The following is a 13,334-nucleotide window of genomic DNA, read 5'->3' as shown; positions in this document are numbered from 1 at the left end:
AACTACCCGCTGTTGAGAGGAATGTCGTTACACGTATTGCCAAATGCATTGAGGTTGACGGACATCATTTTGAGCATTTATTGCATTAATGTGGTATTTACAGGTAATCACGCTGTAACAGCATGCGTTCTCAGAAATGATAAGTTCACAAAGGTACATGTATCACATTGGAACAACCGAAATAAAATGTTCAAACGTACCTACGTTCTGTATTTTAATATAAAAAACCTACCTGTTACCAGCTGTTCGTCTAAAATTGTGAGCCATATGTTTGTGACTATTACAGCGCCATCTATCACAAAGTGAAAAAAGTGGCCCAACTAAAACATTCATATTTCTTTACGTACTACACGAATATTTAATAAAAATGCGGGTTCCTATTTTTAAAAAAACGCAGTTGATATCCGTTTGACCTATGGCAGCGCCATCTAGCGGGCCAACCATAGCGCCATCTGGTTTCCCCCCTCAAGCTAGACAAGTTTCGTTCTTTGTAGTTTTTTCGTTTGACGTTTATTTCGTGAGATATTTGGCCCGGTCACGATCAGTGGACCACCCTGTATACAGAGTGGTCAGAAACAGTCTCAAAAGCTTGTAAGGCTGTTGCAAGGTAGGCTGTGCTGAGATGTAACTGTTCAGAAAAAGTTGTATACGTTGCGCCGTTTCCGAGCTAGCTGAAGTTAGCTAATCAGGTCGTTGCGCGCGGAAATTCAAGCAGCCTGCCAGATACAATAAGTTTCAGTTGTTTTCACAGAGCAGATGATAGTGATAGCGCATGAGACTGCTCGGCCTTCGGCTTTGTATCGATCGTTGTTACCGTCACATGGCCAATTTTCTTATCGTTCTCTTGTCTGGTTATCATAAAGGTCGGGAGATCATAAAGGTAGGCGTGAATCTTCCAGAGTGGTTAACAGACTGCGCAATATCAGTGAGATGACTCTACCACATACAAGAGAGAGAACTAACTAGAGGGAAAAAACCTTAGTGTTAACACTATTCGGACCTGGATACGGCTGCCGTTTGCAAAAACGCAGTGTTTGCCAATAAAATAATAATTATACATTTGCAATCCAACGCGAGTGTCACCTATTAAATGAATTTTCATTATTTCCCTTTTCAGCCAAGAGCAAAAGAAGTAACGGCAGAGGATGACTCCCTAGACTCTCGTTCACCTGGAACAGACGAAGAAGCGATCGCGCCACATCAGTTTCAAGGTTTGAGGAAGACAGAGTACGACACGTTCAAGAAGACAGAGTACGAATCTTTGCATCTTTCTCCGGAAAAATCGGTGATCAAAGTGCTTTGGGAAAGAGTTAGTGCTGAAATCGGCCAGAGGAGTAGCCGCACCATGCAGGTACGAGAGTTACGAAGTCTTACGGTAACATAAAAGACAGTTATTTTTCCATGATACCGGTGCTGGTATCAGTTACCTATTTGGATTAAAGACATGTAGGTAAGAGAAGTAGTTATTGAAGACAAAACACATTCATTTGAAACAGTAGATAATAATCAGCATATCAGTTGTAGCGGTACACATTATGACCTTACACACTCGTTCACTAAATTTAGGGAGGGATACGATGCATCAAAATGCTTGAATGGAATGTGGTCAAATGTAGCTTAAGTACAGAGCTCTTGATGAGACATGGATTAAAAAAAAAAAAAAAAAAAAAAAAAAAAAAAAAAAAAAAAAAAAAAAAAAAAAAGATGTACCACACAAATTATAACGCGAACTAAATATATGTCTGAAATACATGAAGTGGATGTGTCTCTTTGGTACAGTAGTGTCAGAATGGTATATGACTATACCAAGCATCAAAAGCAGTTAATGAGGAGATAATTGAAGCAGAAGTATCTGACAGGTTGATCCAGCGCCTGTCCCAGGATGAAATCAGCGACACCTGATAATAATACGAATAAGTTTCATCAGTGAACTAAAATACCTAGGCCATAGTGATACGGAGACATGCAACCGAGAATTGCTGACAGAGCCAAAGTACTGCTGCAGGACTGCAGGGCGAGACAACGAATTCGGCAGATTCCAAAGGAACGGAGTGATGAGTTACTATGAGAACTGGCGATGTCTTTGAGATGGATGCCCAAAGAAAACTCACTTTGGCCCGCTCTGCGACCGTTTATATATTGCCATCTTCGTACACTACTGGCCATTAAAATTGCTACACCAAGAAGAAATGCAGATGATAAACGGGTATTCATGGGCAAATACATTATACTAGAACTGATATGTGATTACATTTTCACGCAGTTTGGGTGCATAGATCCTGAGAAACCAGTACCCAGAACAACCGCCTCTGGCCGTAATAACGGTCTTGATACGCCTGGGCATTGAGTCAAACAGAGCTTGGATGCCGTGTACAGGTACAGCTGTCCTTGCAGCTTCAACACGATACCACAGTTCATCAAGAGTAGTGACTGGTGTATTGTGACGAGCCAGTTGCTCGGCCATCATTGACCAGACGTTTTCAATTGGTGAGATATCTGTAGAATGTGCTGGCCAGGGCAGCAGTCGAACATTTTCTGTATCCAGAAAGGCCCATACAGGACCTGCAACATGCGGTCGTGCATTATCCTTCTGAAATGTAGGGTTTCGCAGGGATCGAATGACGGGTAGAGCCACGGGTCGTAACACATCTGAAATGTAACGTCCACTGTTCAAAGTGCCGTCAATGCGAACAATAGGTGACCGAGACGTGTAACCAATGGCACCCCATACCATCACGACAGTTGATACGCCAGTATGGCTATGACGAATACACTCTTACAATCTGCGTTCACCGCGATGTCGCCCAACACGGATGCGACCATCATGATGCTGTAAACAGAACCTGGAATCATACGAAAAAATGACGTTTAACCATTCGTACACCCAGGTTAGTCGTTGAGTACACCATCGCAGGCGCTCCTGTCTGTGATGCAGCGTCAAGGTTAACCGCAGCCATGGTCTCCGAGCTGATAGTCCATGCTGCTGCAAACGTCGTCGAACTGTTCGTGCAGATGGTTGTTGTCTTGAAAACGTCCCCATCTGTTGACTCACGGATCGAGATGTGGCTGCACGATCCGTTACAGCCATGCGGATAAGATGCCTGTCATCTCGACTGCTAGTGATACGAGGCCGTTGGGATCCAGCACGGCGTTCCGTATTACCCTCCTGAACCCACCGATTCCATATTCTGCTAACAGTCTTTGGATCTCGACCAACGCGAGTAGCAATGTCGCGATACGATAAACCGCAATCGCGATAGGTTACAATCCGACCTTTATCAAAGTCGGAAACGTGATGGTACGCATTTCTCCTCCTTACACGAGGCATCACAACAACGTTTCAGCAGGCAACGCCGGTCAACTGCTGTTTGTGTATGAGAAATCGTTTGGAAACTTTCCTCATGTCAGCACGTTGTAGGTGTCGCCACCTGCGCCAACCTTGTGTGAATGCTCTGAAAAGCTAATCATTTGCATATCAGAGCATCTTCTTCCTGTCGGTTAAATTTCGCGTCTGTAGCACGTCGTCTTCGTAGTGTAGCAATTTTAATGGTCAGTAGTGTAGTTCCCCAGGCGGTGGTAACGTGGTGTATTTGGAGCCGCTTGATGCGAAGCCACTAAATTACGAGGGAGAAGCTACGTCTGCTTTCGGTAATGTCGTAAGTGACGTCAACATGCCGCATGCTAGGTACCACCGTTAAACTCGATAGCAGTCGACCCAGTAAGGCACACTAGGTTCTCTCGTGTGCGGGTGGACCGTCGGAAATCGTGACATATGCAGAAATAAAACAAGCATTTATGACAAACAGGGATATATATGCCATTGCTGCTCGTTTCACTCGCAACAATTTGATCTTTGGTTTTTTATTCATACTGAAGTCACAAAATCAAACACGCACATGTAACTTTCAGTAACAATGTCTTTCACCATCGGAACTTCTGAAAGCTTTACCGCAAGTGTGTCATTAACGGACATTTAATTACAGAAAAACTTACCAGTAGTGACTGGTTTGTGACGAATCGTCACTGCATCGTTGCCCTGAAACGGCAACTGTCGTAACACGCAAGTTATAGTACAAAAGCAACGAAATACGTAAATCCCATATGGCGTCTCTAAAGTTCTTCTCTTGTTCACTGCTAGCGAGTTTTTTTGCTCACATGGACTTTTATGGAAGGCACGTCATTTTGACGTCACTTCCCAAAAGGATTCGAGTGAAATGAACCTCTCCCTTGTCTCTGCCATCAATGCGTCTTCGTCCATCTGTTTGCGGTCGAGAGTCCTAATCTATTACCACAAAATCGTAACCTTTTGGCAGTCAACGTATTAGGATTTAATATATCCCAAAAGCTCAGCTAGGATAGCCACAAAGGAAAGTTATGTGGCAGACTGTCAGGTGCACAAGCTGTGGATCAGTATCAAGAATGGCTCTGAGCACAATGGGACTTAACATCTGAGGTCATCAGTCCCCTAGAACTTAGAACTACTTAAACCTGACTAACCTAAGGACATCACACACAACCATGCCCGAGGCAGGATTCGAACCTGCGACGGTAGCAGTCACGCGGTTCCGGACTGAAGCGCCTAGAACCGCACGGCCAACGCGGCCGGCGATCAGTATCAGTAAACAACTTTTACTGTATGCTCATTTCGCATTCCTCCATAACAACCTTAATTATGGGATACTACCTTGTGGAAATTCTATCGCCTCATGTTTACAGGGTGACAATTGTTGAACTATAGGCAAAAAAAAAAAAAAAAAAAAAAAAAAAAAAAAAAAAAAAACCCTAAATTAGTTTCAAACTACAGCGTGCACACACTTTATTCAACATGTTCAAGTCACTATAGATATTCGGATTTAGGTTATGACATGTTCGATACCCCTGCCATCATTGGCGATGATGTGCCGAGGCGAATAGGGAAGCCGTCCGGTGTGGCGAGCGGTTCTAGGCGCTACAGTCTGGAACTGCGCGACCGCTACGGTCGCAGGTTCGAATCCTGCCTCGGGCATGGATGTGTGTGATGTCCTTAGGTTAGTTAGGTTTAAGTAGTTCTAAGTTCTAGGGGACTGATGACCTCAGCAGTTAAGTCCCATAGTGCTCAGAGCCATTTGAACCATTTTTCGAATAGCGAAATTCTGCATGACCCGCTGAAGTGTCGGGATATTGGTGCTGTGGAGACCTCCTGAGTGCTCTACACCTTGTCTTTAATATAGTCCTTAATATAGCTCCACAAATAGGAGTCGCGTGTGTTCAGATCCGTAAAATATGGCGGCCAATCGAGGCCTATGCCGCTGGTCTCTGGGTATCTCAGAGCCAGAATGCGGTCCTCAGAGTGCTCCTGCAGGACATCAAACACTCTTCTGCTTCGATGGGATCGAGATCCGTCTTGCATGAACCACATCTTGTCGAATTAAGAGTCACTATGGATAATAGGGCTGAAATCATCTTCCAAAACGATGACGTGCCGCGCATACTAATTTCCATTATGTCCGGTGGCCAACCGTGCAGTTTGAAAGTCCTAACGCAAACAGTTCTGAAGTTGTGAATATGTTATTTCATATAGTTCAATAATTGTCGCCCCGTAAATGGCAAAAGAAAGCTACCAGATGCATTGCAAGATTTAGAGTATGTGAATTACGCAGAGATATTTCAAAGAACTAAATACAGGGTGAAACAGAGGAAATGCACGGTTTTCGCTAATGAATAACTGAATCCTTTAAAAAATCTTGCATTCAGTAATAGTTCTTTAATTACATTTTTGAAATCTGAATTCCTTAATTAGGTTCGGAAAATAATGTCGTTGTGATGATGTCCTTCTTTTCAGACACAAATTTGGATTCTCTCCTGAAAGTTACATACGGGCGACTCCTACATTTCATTCGCCACACCTTCAGTTTCTGACGAATGGAATTCTTATCTATTGTGCGGGGCTTGTTCACGTACGCTCTTGGTTTCAAGTAGTCCCACAAAAAGACGTCACAGTTCGATAGATCGGGTAAGCGTGGGGACCAAGGAACATCTTCATATCGTGAAAAGAGATGTCGTGAAAACATTTGCCGAACCACTTCCATGGATGCTCTCGCCGTATGAGCTGTGGCACTATCCTGTTGAAAACACATTTCTCTCGTGTTAACTCGACGCCTTTCAAGATCTGGTAGAAGAAAGTTGTTTAACATTTCGACGCAGCGCGCTAATGCCACAATAACCGCGGTTCCTCCGTCTTCAAAAAAAGTACGGTCCAGAAATCTTGGAGAAACCGCACGACACTGTTACTTTTGAGTCGTGGAGAGGTTTTTGGCGTAGAGGATGTGGGTCCTCCGAACCCAGTACTGACGGTTCTGTACGTTAACATAACCATCCGGATTAAAATGGGCTCCATCACTCGTGAATAATGGGACATCCGCATCTTCCATAAGAATAGCCTCAATTACGCCACAAAATTCTCTTCGCTACACAAAATGCGTTTCACTTATCTCCTTGACAGTCATTATTTTGCTCGGGTGAAATTTGAGATCATCAGTAAGATGTGATTAAGCAAACGACGTGTCGTCCCAGTGACAGAGCCTGTCGCCTAGCGGGTCGTTTCGGACTACCTTTCTCACTCTGTCAACGTTTTCCGGAGTTCAAAAAAATGACTCAAATGGCTCTGAGCACTATGGGACTTAACATCTGTGGTCATCAGTCCCCTAGAACTTAGAACTACTTAAACCTAACTAACCTAAGGACATCACACAACACCCAGTCATCACGAGGCAGAGAAAATCCCTGACCCCGCCGGGAATCGAATCCGGGAACCCGGGTGCGGGAAGCGAGAACGCTACCGCACGACCACGAGCTGCGGACATTTCCGGAGTTCCAACTGAACGGGGAGGAAGAGGTGGTTTCTTCTTCATCACATATACAGTACTTTTAAGCGCTGCGACCCGTCCATGTGTCGTCGTTCCTGCGTCACAACCTGTACTAGTACACACGTTATGTAATTCCCGATCCGGCCGAAGTGGCCGTGCGGTTAAAGACGCTGCAGTCTGCAACCGCAAGACCGCTACGGTCGCAGGTTCGAATCCTGCCTCGGGCATGGATGTTTGTGATGTCCTTAGGTTAGTTAGGTTTAACTAGTTCTAAGTTCTAGGGGACTAATGACCTCAGCAGTTGAGTCCCATAGTGCTCAGAGCCATTTGAACCATTTTTTGTAATTCCCGTACAGAGGAGGACATTTTAATCGAAAGTGGCTGCCCGGTATCGGCGAATAAATACGGTATTGCAATGCCTGTGATGTTAAGAAGAACGATGAATATCCGAAGGAACAAGTACTGCGGCAACTACAGTCGTTGTGAAATACATAAAATGTATTCGCAGGTGCGAATACGAACAACCATCAGCCGTATAAGGGAACGACGACAACGAAAATTTGTGCCGGAGCGAGACTCCGTATTACTTCTGCTTTCGTTAGAATGAATGCAGACGGAATACTGCCAAGGCACTGTGGACATTCTTGGTACATTTTCCTGACGTTAAGTCAAAATTTATGTAGAGAACTTGTGAGTTTTGTCAATGTTTAGTAATAAATAAGCATCAGTCATTACTTAGCTCATACTTTATTGCTAATATCGATAAAAAAATAAACAAATTATACCTATTTTCCATTCTCTTTGACACTTTGCTCAACACATGTTTAGTTCTTTGACACATGTTGGCCAATGGTATATGTTAGAGAATATGTTCTTTGATGATTTCTTCTCTTGGTAGGAACGGTAGATATCACCTTAGGTCGCACATTTTCTTCTCGTTTATAGGCACATGTTCTTGATAAGCCTGACTGACAAGGCTTGGTGGCATGGCAGATGGATCACTCAGTTGGAATGTGCACTCTTGTGCTGTATCAATGAATGGCCTAACGACACCTAGGGAATTGCATGAACTGTGTTACATCAAAGTGCTGTTCGTTATTTCTTTGTGTAGCCCTTCCTTGAGATTCAACAGAAATAGCACTCTTGCCACTCGTTGCACTTCTATGCGGGTTTAAAGGAATCCATCCTGTTCATTTTTTTTGTTTGGAAGTAAATAAACTTAGTGTATAATTCCACCTTGCTACCCTTCGTTACCTTAGTTGTGATGCATTTCAGCCGGCAACTGGAAGCAGAATTAAACATTTAATTGAATTTCATATTCAGTATTATTATGTTCAGTGCGATAAATTAACATTAATTTTGGAGCAGTACTAAGTTCCAAGTTAGAAGTCACGTGCAGTCATAACCACGATCTATTGATTGAACTCTATTGCCTTTCCAATTTATATATGCTACATTCTTCACTCTTGCTGCTTTTATGGCTGTATGTCTCGGAAAGGTCACTGCATTCTGTGTTTGTTTCATTATTTGCTGACATTTGTCACCACTGTCTTACATTTTACCACCAAACAATATAAACCAAAGAATAAGAGGCAATATTGATATTCTTTCTGTTTGAAACGGTTCTGAGAACTTAAAATTGTGAGAATGTCAATTTCTTTTGTACACGTGGGTTCTCTCTTCAGTTTAAGTGGTACAGTGGCTGCATAACAACATAGAAAATGCCAGGACAGATGGGGTTTCTCTGTATTATGATTGGCCCTTTATGCTTAAAGAACAAAATCGTAGGTTATTAAATTTTGTCAAAAGGAAGGACCTGGAGCTGTCTCTATATTCCCATTGAACTGTAATCGCCGTTTCCTGGCGGATCTGTGATTATTTTCTGTTACTTGATACATCTCCTGTAATTTCTTTTTCATCCATATTCCATTTTCGCTTTTTGGTCGTAAGAATGCATCTGGGAATTTTCATTTCTTATTTTTCAGTCATTAAGGACCATTAAGCAATGCAGTTCTTTATTTTTTGTTGTTTGCTTTTCATACGAACAAATAAAGAAAGTCATTGTTATTTGGGATCTGTCACCAATCATATTGGTTTCAGATGCGGAAAGACATCTGTTGTAGCAACTGTGTAGATATCTATGTGATTTTATACATTTATGAGATTACTTCATAGCCTGTTTCGACTGCTGCCGTCATCGGACACAAACCTAGAACTTCGGGAAGGAAGTTCAGTGTAAAAGTGCAGCATGTTACATGCCGAAACGAGACGTCAACTTACAAGCAGTTGAAACATATTATGAAATATTGTACTGAATAGAACATCACTAAGCGTTCTGAACAGAATTATTCGCAAAAAACCTTCATTGTAATTAATTCCCATGCGTCTTTTCCGGAGTCCTTCTGTGACATATTGGCTCAGTTTAGCGTAAGTGATTGCATTCTTGTTCTTAGATAAGAACTAAACAAGGCACGCCATTAATGGAAGGAGATAACCGGGATATAGCGAAATCATCGGCAGTGCTTTATGTGCTCAATGGAATTCGGTGAGGAGAATTCTTTTTCAACGAATACAAAGAAAGATCTGTACAATCAAATGGTGTGTACTAATTATTGTAGAGTACAGAATTTTACAGCTTTACAACAAGATTGCGGTAGTATTACTTCTTAGCGATGTACTTTGTTAGCCCCAAATTGTGATAATTAGGAAGATGCTGAATATACCGTCAGTACATAGCATGGCAACAAGAAATACAAACATCTGGAATCGTCATCGCATCAAAATGCGAAATAGTAGTAACCAACATCCAGTGATCTCTATCACTACTTACCAAGAGAGGTGGTGCAGTGGTTAAGACATTGGACTTGCTTTCTGCAGGGCAATGGTTCAGATCCCCCATATGTCCACCCAGATTTAGGTTTTGCATGGTTTCGGTAAATCGCTTCAGACAAATGAGGAGATGGTTTCTTTGAAAAGGACACGGTCGACCTCCTACTACATCATCCCCGAATCCGAAATCCGATTCTAGTGACCTCGTCATCGACGGAATGTTAAATCCTAATCATCCATTCTTTCATCTTGTTAGTTATGAAACTATGTATTGGTTGACCATATATGGGGTATGATCATAAAATACGGCGAATGAAATTTTTAGCAGCATCTGCTGACGCTGCAGTCATTTGATGTAACTTGTCCGATAGTCTGAACCGTTGAGATAGGCAGCGTCAATTCGGAACACGTTGTGACTTATCAGTCAGCGTCCAGATACACTAAAGTGAGGTTGTTCTTTACTGTGTCTGTCGCACAACATGGATTTCGAACAACGCGTTTTCTGTCTCAGGTTCAAAAAAGTGCCAAAGAAACTCACTAAATATCGAAGTTAGTGTATGCCGATAATTCTGTAACTGTAAAGACTGTTTACAAGTGCTATGGGCGATTTAAAAGTGGAAATGAGTCGGTAAAAGACGAGCAACGTTCATGATGTCGTTTAACCTCAAAAACAGAATAAAAAATGCAAAGAGTGGCAAAAATGTTCATTAAAACAGGCGAATAATTAGTCGAGAGCTTACCAATGAACTTAGCATCTCGTACGGATCCGTAAAAGGCATTTTAACTTATAATTTGCAAATGAGACGAGTGAGTGCAAAATTTGTTCCCAGACTTTTGAGTGATGAACAGAAGAAAGTCGTGTGTCAATTTGCACGGAGTTGAAGGATCATCTTCATTCAGATCCTTACTTAATCTTCAAAATTGTAAATGGAGATGAAACTTGGGTATATTGATTTCACCCTGAGACGAAAATTCAGTGTTCCCAATGGAAAACCAGTTCATTCACATCCCACTAAAAAGGCACGTCAGTCAAAAGTCGAATATCAAAGTCATGCCCATTGCTTTTTTTCGATATTGAGAGCGTAATGCGATCGGAGTTCGTTCCAAGGGGAACAACTGTAAACGCTGAATTTTACAATGACGTATTTGCAATATTTGCAAAACGATGTACTACGAAAGACACCAGAAAAACGGGCCAGTGGCTCCATGCCACACCCCGCTTCTGATTTGTGAGTTTTTTCCAGGGAAAAGTTTTCCTTTCTGCCATAATCCGCCTTACTCATCAGATTTAGCACCATGTGTCTTCTGGCTCTTACCAGAAATTAAAACCGTGTTTAAAGGAATACGTTTTGACACCATTCTCGACGCTGAGATGGCCACGAAAGAGCAGCTGAACGCCCTTCCAAAAGAAGTCATGGAGTCAAAGTTGGGATAATTGCATTGCTAGCCAAGGACAGTACTTTGAAGGAGATTAAATCAAATTCCGTGTGAGCTTATCATTTTGTTTCTAATAAAAATACTCATCGTATTTTTTGATCAGACCACGTATAGCGCAACATTCGCTAATTAGAATGTGTAGCACCTACCTTATCACTCCTGTTATTATCTTCACTATCGCAATTAATGAATGATGTAAAGGCTGTTAGTGGCACCAAAGTTAGTGTCCAGTTCCTAGCGAATGAGACAGGAACTGAAATTGAGTTTAGCAAAGTAAAAGCTGAAATGCTTAACTCTGTTTTCAAATATTCCTTCACAAAGGAAAACCACGGAGAATTATCCCAATTTAATCCTCGTATACTGAAAACATGAATGAAATAAGTATTAGTGTCATTGGTGTTGAGAAACATTTGAAATCATTAGAACTGAACAAAGCTCCAGGCCCCGATGGAATCCCTGTCAGATTCTATACTGAATTCGCGGCTGAGTTAGCTGCTCTTGCAACTATAATCTGTCGTAGATCTCTCAAACAGAAATCGTGCCCAGTTCTTGGAAAAAGGTGCAGCTCACATCTGTCTACAAGAAGAGTATTAGAAATGATTTGTAAAACTACTGTCCAACATTCTAGACATCGATTTATTGTAGAATCTGAGAACATATTCTGTGCTCAAACATAATGCGGTATGTTGAACAGAATGCTGCAGAGCATGCATTTCGAAAACATCGATCAATTGAAACCCAACTCGCATTTTTCTCACATGACATACTGAAAGCTTTGAATCAAGGCAACCAGGTAGAAGCAGTGTTTTTTGATTTCCGAAAAGCATTTGACACAGTACCTACGCTTGAGAGGTGCCGGAGTGGAGAAGAGTTTGTACCTCTTTAATTCTGGCGAATTCTGCGTGAGAACTGGACGCACTCGACCCTCTCCTTACCTACCACCTAATTGATTATGTGCACAACGGTAACGAAAGGAACTGATGGTGGACCCTGCTAGTTGATAAAATAAGGAGTGTACACTCATAATAAACGACAGGAAATGGGATTCTGCATCTATCTATGAAATGATATGCAAATTAAATATTACAATGTGATTTATTATAAATCAGAACACAAAGGTACTTGATTGCCAATACAAACAGTAGGCTAAAGGGTAGGTTATACTGAACTATTATGAGAATAAGAGTTGGCTCGAGAACAAGGGGCTAGGTGCTACAATGCCGAAGCCGCTAAATACTTTACCAGTCCTGAAACCTACAGCACGTTGTCGGTAGGCAGCGTTCTGATGATGCAGGCGCCGACTTCTGCTGTGCATCAACTCTGTTTCAACCCCTTGCCTCGAAGGCTGTCCGAGAATTCTAAGTTCTGCCGAAAAAGTGCGACTAAGTTGTAAAACTGTCTGACTCCGACGAAGATCAGATCCCGAATGCCCTTCACCCGCGCAATGCAAGAACGAAGCCAACGTTACTCGACTCCCCACTACCCTCGAAAACCACGAATCAGCTTTTAGTGCTGATTCCAAAATTCCCCCACACTATCTCAGAACATCATTCGTGCCAATAGCGACCGTTCCCTCCAATTCCAAGCAGGGCTTAATGATGTCAACTGGCCTCAGTATAAGTTGACTAACCATGCCTCTGCTATTTAGCTCGGGGCACTGAAATTGCCATTTGACCGGATACAAAAGCAACATGCCTAGACCACCAGTCATCCGAGGCCAGACAGTCGCGCCCAGCAGGGTATGGTCCATAAGTATTCTCAGAATCATGAGGACAATGCAGTCAGTCGGCGCCAGCAGTCTTCGATCCAGACGCGCCGAACCGGAAACACATAAACTGCAGCGACACTCAGATGGCTCACATGTCGTTTCGCCCTGCCTACAATAGGCAAAATTTGACCAAGGTCAGTCGTCCCGCCAGTCGCTCAAGCCCATTGATGTACGACCCTCTCAGTATTCGTGGAAGTGCAGCCCCCCCTCCCCCCACCGGAAACACAGTGTGTCACATCCTCTGGTGCTCGCCTCGCACAGGCCACCCAGGGAAGTAACAGAGGAAACTAAAAGCAAGACCACATGCAGTTCCCAACATGCATAGGAATCAAGTGAAAAGTATTTTGAGCTCTCAGTACAAATACTCTCACTGGAATAACCTTATTTGGCCTGTTACCACAGTACAATGACATAAAACATTTAAAAAATTGATGAAAATGAGAGGCACATGCAAA

Source organism: Schistocerca nitens, chromosome 2 (genome assembly GCF_023898315.1).
Source record: "Schistocerca nitens isolate TAMUIC-IGC-003100 chromosome 2, iqSchNite1.1, whole genome shotgun sequence".
Taxonomy (NCBI): domain Eukaryota; kingdom Metazoa; phylum Arthropoda; class Insecta; order Orthoptera; family Acrididae; genus Schistocerca; species Schistocerca nitens.
The sequence above is the reverse complement of the archived record's forward strand: the minus strand, read 5'-3'. Positions refer to the sequence as shown.